Genomic DNA, 7633 nt, shown 5'->3' with positions numbered 1-7633 from the left:
ATGTGCTACGATCATTCCAAGGACAATTTGGATTGTTGTTGTTGTTGTTTGTACAACATGTAACATGATACAATTATAACTATGACCCAATAACTAGGAACCTACAACGTGTGGCCAAAGTTTTAATAGACGATGAACACCACATGACATGTAAATTGCGAGAGGAAAACAGGTTGACTACACCAACTATTTATAAATATAAATGCAAATTACTTGACAAATATGGTTGAGAAACTCACATGGAGGTAAAACAGGAAGCATATCATCGACAACCACCCAAATGTCGATGTTGTCTGGCATATTATCTTCAGGACGAAGATCGAAGGTGATTTCCATACCCTCCTGAAATCCATATGCCTTGCAATGATCTTCCCACTTTGGGCACCCAAATTCTGTTTGAAAAACTGAATTAAATACTTGGATAACAAATGGGTGACCATGTATAGTCCTCAGCTTAGCGCTCCTCTTCTCAAATCTCTCTGGTCTTCAAAACCGAGCCTCTCCAACACATATCTTCTTGCATGGCAAGGGAGGCACATATCACCATTCTCGTCAAGGTTCATGCTGAAGAATCTATCATCTCGCAGGTGAGGCATGTCGCATATACCCCGAGAGTCACCGCAATATTCACACTCCCAATATCCATCGTCAGACATTTCCTGTTTTAATGTGGTAAATGTGTGTAAACAACAATATAATCGTGACAGACTATATATATCGAAAGAATTGAACATCTATATATTCCGATCGACAAAACTTAGCACAATTTAGCAAGCAAAAGTGAGAAACTAACTACTATTTTATGCATTATATTAACACCAACAAAAGGATGATATTTGTAGGTTTGGTGAAATATGTATATGTGCTCTTTTTCCTCTCCAAAGTTTAAATAAGTTGTTAAAACCATTGGTTGTCTAATTCAAACCTAATGTGCCTACTTACATGAACTTTACAAACATGATTTTTTTCCTTCTTTCTAGTTAGCCCATCAAAAGATCTTCAACAAACATATATATCTTGATTTTGCTATTAACATATGAATATCAATTTCCATTATTTCAATTTGTTCTATAGCTTGGACCGGCCCTAAAATCTAAATGGTAGTGCCTAGCTAGCAGCGGGAGGGGAGGGGGGCGGCGGCGCCTGGAGGGAGTGGGCTTACCAGAGCGAGATCAATGTGAAGCGAGGGGGCCGGCCGCGGCTTACCGACGGGATAGGGAAATAAGGGGCTTACCGCTGGAGGGGATGGGGCCCGCGGCGACGGTGAAAGAGGCGGCAGCGACAATGATGACATTGACGGCGAGGGAGGCGGCGGCAGGGAGGAGCGCGGAGACGGCAACGGCGTCGGGGAGGAAGAGTCGGCGTCAAGGAGGTTCGTCCGCGCCGCGCGCGAGAGGAGGAAGACGATGGAAACCGTGATTTGGACATCACAAATTTCCAACTACCGCCTATATAGGCGGAGCTTTGGTCCCGGGTCGTTGCTCGAACCGGCGCTAACGACCACGTTAGTCCCGGGCCGAGCCACGACCCTGGACTAAAGACCCCTTTTCGGTAGGCGGAGTGGCGGGAAATAAGGGTCTTTAGTCCCGGGCCGAGTCACGACCTGGGACTAAAGAGCTGGCTGGCGGCGCATCGTAACGTTTAGTCCCACCTCGCCTAGCGAGGAGCGCGAGGAGTGCTTTATAAGCACTTCTGCGCGTCCTCTTTCGAGCTTCTCTCTAAAGCAGGCTTACGGTCCTAAACACACTCTCGCTGCCTAAATTTAAAAATTGAAAATATATGTGAATTTAAAGACAAATTTCAACCTAAATTCAAAGTGCTCACTCACTTTGAATTTAGGTTGAATTTTTTATATAAATACTCATATATTTTCGATTTTTTTCATTATTTTTGTTTTGTTCTTTGCTTTATTTATTTTGGTTTTTTTCTATTTACAGCTAGATATTTAGTTCTCAAATTTGAATTCTTTAAAATTTGTGAATAACTTTACTTTCATTTTTTCTTCTATTTTAGTTCTCTATTAAAGATTTTAACCAAAAAACTTTTTGAAATTTCATTTTAGTTGATTTTTTTGTTTCTTTTCAGTTAATGTATTACTTGATTCTTTTTAACAAATAAGAACTTTGATAATTTTAGTTGATTAATTTTTTGGGCATTTACTTTATTTTTTTGTTGACCCTGAAATTGAAAAGCACTACAAATGAACTCTGAAAATGTTGAAAGTTGGCATGGTATCATCATTTCATCCACATAGCATGTGCTAAAAAGTTGAGAGGGTTACGACAAAAACTGGATGCACTTCGTGTACAAAACGGACAATCTCTCTCGAAGTATCAGGGTTTCGAACGAGAACTCATCCGTTACAAAGGGGTTTCATTTTTTGAACTTATTCGAACTCCATACTTTTTGTGTGTTCAAAATGCACCATTCAAAGGCACATCAAAAAATTTCAACAATTTCTGACTTGATTTGGTATTTTTCGTGCATTTACTTTATTTTTTTGAGCTAGTTGACCCTGAAATTGAAAAGCACTACAAATGAACTCTGAAGATGTTGAAAGTTGGCATGGTATCACCATTTCACCCACATATCATGTGCTAAAAAGTTGAGAGGGTCTTTCATTTTTAAATGACTGTTTTAATCAAAAACAGATCTGTTACAAAAGGGATTTCATTTTTTTGAACTTATTTAAACTGAAGACTTTTTGTATATATATGTGGTAGAAATGCATGTTACCATGAAGTTAGAAAGGGCTAAACCATTCAAAAGTAGCAAATGAAGTTAGAAAGGGCTAAACCATTCAAATTTGGAAACTAGACATATATAAATTGGTCCAAGCAGTACACGATACTAGTCCAAACAGTACATAATAATAGCTACCATAGATATATATACAAGTGTTCGACGTTGAGAACACTACTCGTCTGAATCATCTGAATCAGAATGTCCACCTTCTCCGAGGTGACGCTGGCCATAGTTGACTACTCGAATCTTGCGGTACAACTCGTATGAAACGTATGCATCTTTTGTTGCATACTCAATGTTGATAGGGTGAAGTGGGGTCCTCTCCCAAAGTTTGTGCTGAGACTTTGGGAAATTGGTCTTCATATCACAATAATCCTCGTCGATCAAGGCAACTGCCATATGAGCCATCGAAGTCCTGGCATGTCGAAGCCTGAATACCATTTGGAGATCAATGAGGCAACCAGTTGGTATCTCAATACCGAAGCTGTACCTCATATTCAGCTTGTCGTTCGTTATGTCAACGGTAGCAAAAGTGATGCCGCTGCGAAGGAAGTCCATGAGTTGTGGACAATGCTTGTCACTACTGCAACAACAACAAATTAAAATGGAACAAATGTTACATACTGCTGCAACAAGGAAAATTGTTTCACTACAACTAAAGAGAAAATTATCTTTAGGATTCAAATGGAACATATTGCTATCCTATGAAATTTTCATATCCTATGAATTGATCAAGAAACCGTAAATTAACTATGACATATATATATATATATATATATATATATATATATTCTCCCACGGTTTTGCAAATATGCAATAAGCTAGACATATTGCATATTGCTATCCAATGAAACCTAGAGAGATCAGTATAGCTATCCAAGGGAACCTAGAGAGATCACTAGCTATATGCAATTTTCATAACTATGACATATCATATTGCTATCCAATTGAACCTAGAAAGATCACTAGCTATATGCAATTTTCATAACCTTGGATCAAAGAACGCCGCATAAAATTGTTTCACTACAACTAAAGAGAAATTGATCTTTATAGGACTCCAAAATGTAACATATAGCTATCGATCCTATGCAATTTTCATATCATATGAATTGATCAAGAAACCCTCAATTAACTATCCAATGGAACATATATAGAAAGTGCATATTGCTATCCAATGGAACCTAAAAAATCACTATATATATGCAATTTTCATAACCTTGGATCAAAGAAAGCCTCAAAACATACCTCGCCCATTGGAAGATCAAGACATGGTGTTTGAAACATAGTTGGATGACGGCAACACCACGTTGATCGGTCGTGTACTCCAGATCAAGCCCCAAGAACTTCTCATGATCCACTGTGGCGTGAAGACACTCCTTCAACTGTTTAAGAAAATGTGGCAACTCCCTGCTCTCGTTCGTGTACACGACATCGAGCTTGGTCTTGCCATGTGCGAGCACCTCTCCAAAGCGAGTTGGCATGGTGGAAGAAGAGAAGGGAAGAAGAGAGCGGAAGAAGAGAGCGAGAGAGGAGAAGAACAGAGCGAGAGCGAGAGAGGAAGAAGAACAGAGAAATGGCGACAGAGACTCTGCTTCGGTTGTGGTTTTCGGAAGCGGGATGCAAACCGTTTGGGCCTTTAGTCCCGGGTTGAGCCACCAACCGGGACTAAAGTGGGATACCAACGGTTGCCACCACTACGACAGGCCACGTGTCACACCTTTAGTCCCGGGGTTGAGCCAGCAACCGGGACTAAAGGGGGATACGAACGGTTGCCATCACCGTGGCACACCACGTGTCAGTCGCTGGATCTTTAATCCCGGTTTTTGGCGCGAACCGGGGCTAATGCATCAAACTGAACCGGGGCTATTGCCCCGCTAGGGCCTAGAAGCTCGAACCGGGACCAATGCCTGGCATTGGTCCCGATTTTAGTTTGAACCGGGGCTAGTGTGGTTTTGGGTTTCGGCCGAAAGACCCATTTTCTACTAGTGGCACTTGAAAGTTATACGTTTGTTTCGAGCATAAAGAAAACATAGCAAAGTGGTATTTCGCTTGTCCTTAAGAGTGGGGCAAAACATAAATGCCAGTACACCTTCAAAGTTCAAGTGGATGACTAGAACAAGTAAGTTGAGAGCAAGTAATAACACACCATGAATCAATCAATAATAAATTTTGGGATAATGCATATTATACTCAAAATGACAACTATGCTCTCTTAATTGGTGCATAAAATTAGAAGATGAAGACTCAACATAAAAGTAAAATAAAGGCCCTTCGCAGAGGGGAGTAGGGATTACTCATGTGCTAGAGCTTTTAGAGATTTTTGAAATCAATAAGATTGTAAAACAAGCTTTTGGGAGGTGCATAATTCGTCAACGAATGCTAGCAGATAGCCCAATACGTCTCATGCTGGACAAGTTTTGAGGAACGGCTCCCAAAGTGGGGACGATCACATCATCTTAGTCTCCTTTGTTTATCACTATTCTGATTTCTCATGAACAAGGCGTGAAGGAGATTTTGTTTGTTGCTATTATCTTTTACGAGCTGGGCGCACTCATGCCAGTCTCTCCTCGTATTAGGGGTTCACAGATTATACATGCAAACCCAAGATAAAGCTTGTCCAGTATGAGAAAATCATGAATTATCTACTACTTCCTAATGAGCTAAAAGAGAGGCACAAACAGGAATAATTTTGAAAGTTTTAAAGGTAGCACATGACAAATTACTTGGAGTGGCGGTTAAATACCACATGTAGGTAGGTATGGTGGACACATTTGGCAAACTTTGGTTTTTGGGAGTTGGATGCACGAGTAGAGCTCATACTTAGTACAGGTGGAGGCTAGCAAAAGACTGAGAGAGACAAATTAAGGGAGCAATAATGGCCATAATCATGCATAGCAAAAAAAACATTATCAATCAAAGCATAAATGGTATTACAAGTCAAAAATTAAATGATCATAGAGGCTATAAGTGACTGGTTTGTAGTCATAACACGGTGTGAGCATGCGCCAAGTCAAATCAAATGAAGTAGTAAAGGAGAATACCACAATATTATGCTTCGATATGATAAAAACGACACATGATTCTTTCAATGGCATATTAAGGACTCTTAGCTATTTGAGACAATTCATGTGGAATCAATAACTACTAAGCATATAATTAAAATAATATCTAACATGACATGTTAAAGTCTAAGCCACAACCTAAACAAGCTTCCTATTTCACCACTATAAGCATGAAATTTTTTACTCTTCTCCAACACCAATCAACTTTATTGAAACAAATGTCATAGATAATATTAATTAAATACCAGAGATATAGTCATATATAACTGAAGCAAACTAACAAGCTCTAAACAAAATACGAGTGGAAAACAAGAGCTAAACACAGTACTAGCAAAAAGTGAACACTCACAGAAAATAAGAGTGAAAACTAGAATGTTCTAAGCAATTAAAACGGAACGTGTCTCTCTCCAAACTAATTTGCTGGGATCCAACCATTTATTACAGCAAATAAAACTAAACAAACTAAGAAGTAAAGAGCGGGACGCTCCAAACATAGCACATAACATATGAAGTGATAAAAATATAGCATGAAGAAGGACGAACTGATGATTGTTGATGGAGAAGGGGATGCACGTGGGCATCACCAAGCTTAGACGCTTGAGTCTCCTTGAATATTTCTTGGGGTGCATGGAGGAAACCCCAAGCTTGAACGCTTGACACTCCTCGATCTTCTTTCATCATCTTCCATCGCATACTTGAAAACTCCCTTCGTACGAAACTCATCATAAGTTGATTAGAGTGGTTAGTGCCCATAACAAAACAATTTATTCTCTACTGGAAATAAAGATTTTCAGGAATAGATACTGTTTCTCAATATTGCCAAAAGGTTTTTGCAAATAAAAGCAAGCTTAAGATTTTCAATACAATGAATACGCAAAACATGGCAGAATCTGGGAAAAACAGACCATCAGGTAGTAAATAATTTTTTGGGGCAGTTCTGCAACTCAAATAAAAAAACTCAGAACAGACGCCAGAAAGTTAATTAAATAGAGCATACTGCAAAAAAAATGAGATAAAAAAGATGATTTGGTGATTTTTGATGATTTTTTCCGTCACGTAGACAAAATCTGTTTCTCGACAGCATGTCACAACTTTTGAACTTTCTTGCAATCAGAGGCTAAAACTTGGCACAAAATGAAATAAAAAGGATAAGGAGAGGTTGATCCAGAGGTAACAACTTCCAAGAATCAAATAAAACAAAATAAACTGAAATAAAACAACATGAAAACATAAGGAAAACAAAGTAGGTTGCCTCCCACAAGCGCTTTTCTTTAACGCCTTTTAGCTAGGCATGAAAAAAGGAGGGATGCCTTGGGCATCCCCAAGCTTTGATGATCGAATATTATCGAATACTTCATTGAGGTGCACTTGGGAGTCCCCAATATTGAGCTTTTCTCTTCTCATTCATCTCGTATCACCATCTCCATTGGATCTTAAATACTACATTCACATAAAACTTGACAAAAATTCATTAGTAGGGTTAGTACTCATTAAATAAAATTCACTCATGTTCAAGCATTGACAAGTTTCATAATATTTACTAAACCTTAGACACAGTATATACTAAGGTGTTCATGATTTCCGTTGTCTGTCGAAAAACTAATGAAACTAATAACACCAAGTACAATATTGAATAAACTAAGAAATCTGTCAAAACTGAACAATTTGTAAAGATGACACTCAACGAGATAGTTACGTAGCTCAAATATAAAAACTCAAAACTAATTAAAGACATATCATAATATCAGGTTTGTGCACAAAAAATTTCAGATTAAAATACTATGCTGAGATTTATCACGATTTTTTTTACAGTGAAGCACGGGAAA

The sequence above is a fragment of the Hordeum vulgare genome, chromosome 4H, assembly GCF_904849725.1.
Source record: "Hordeum vulgare subsp. vulgare chromosome 4H, MorexV3_pseudomolecules_assembly, whole genome shotgun sequence".
Classification (NCBI taxonomy): Eukaryota; Viridiplantae; Streptophyta; class Magnoliopsida; order Poales; family Poaceae; genus Hordeum; species Hordeum vulgare.
This window is presented reverse-complemented; position numbering follows the sequence as displayed.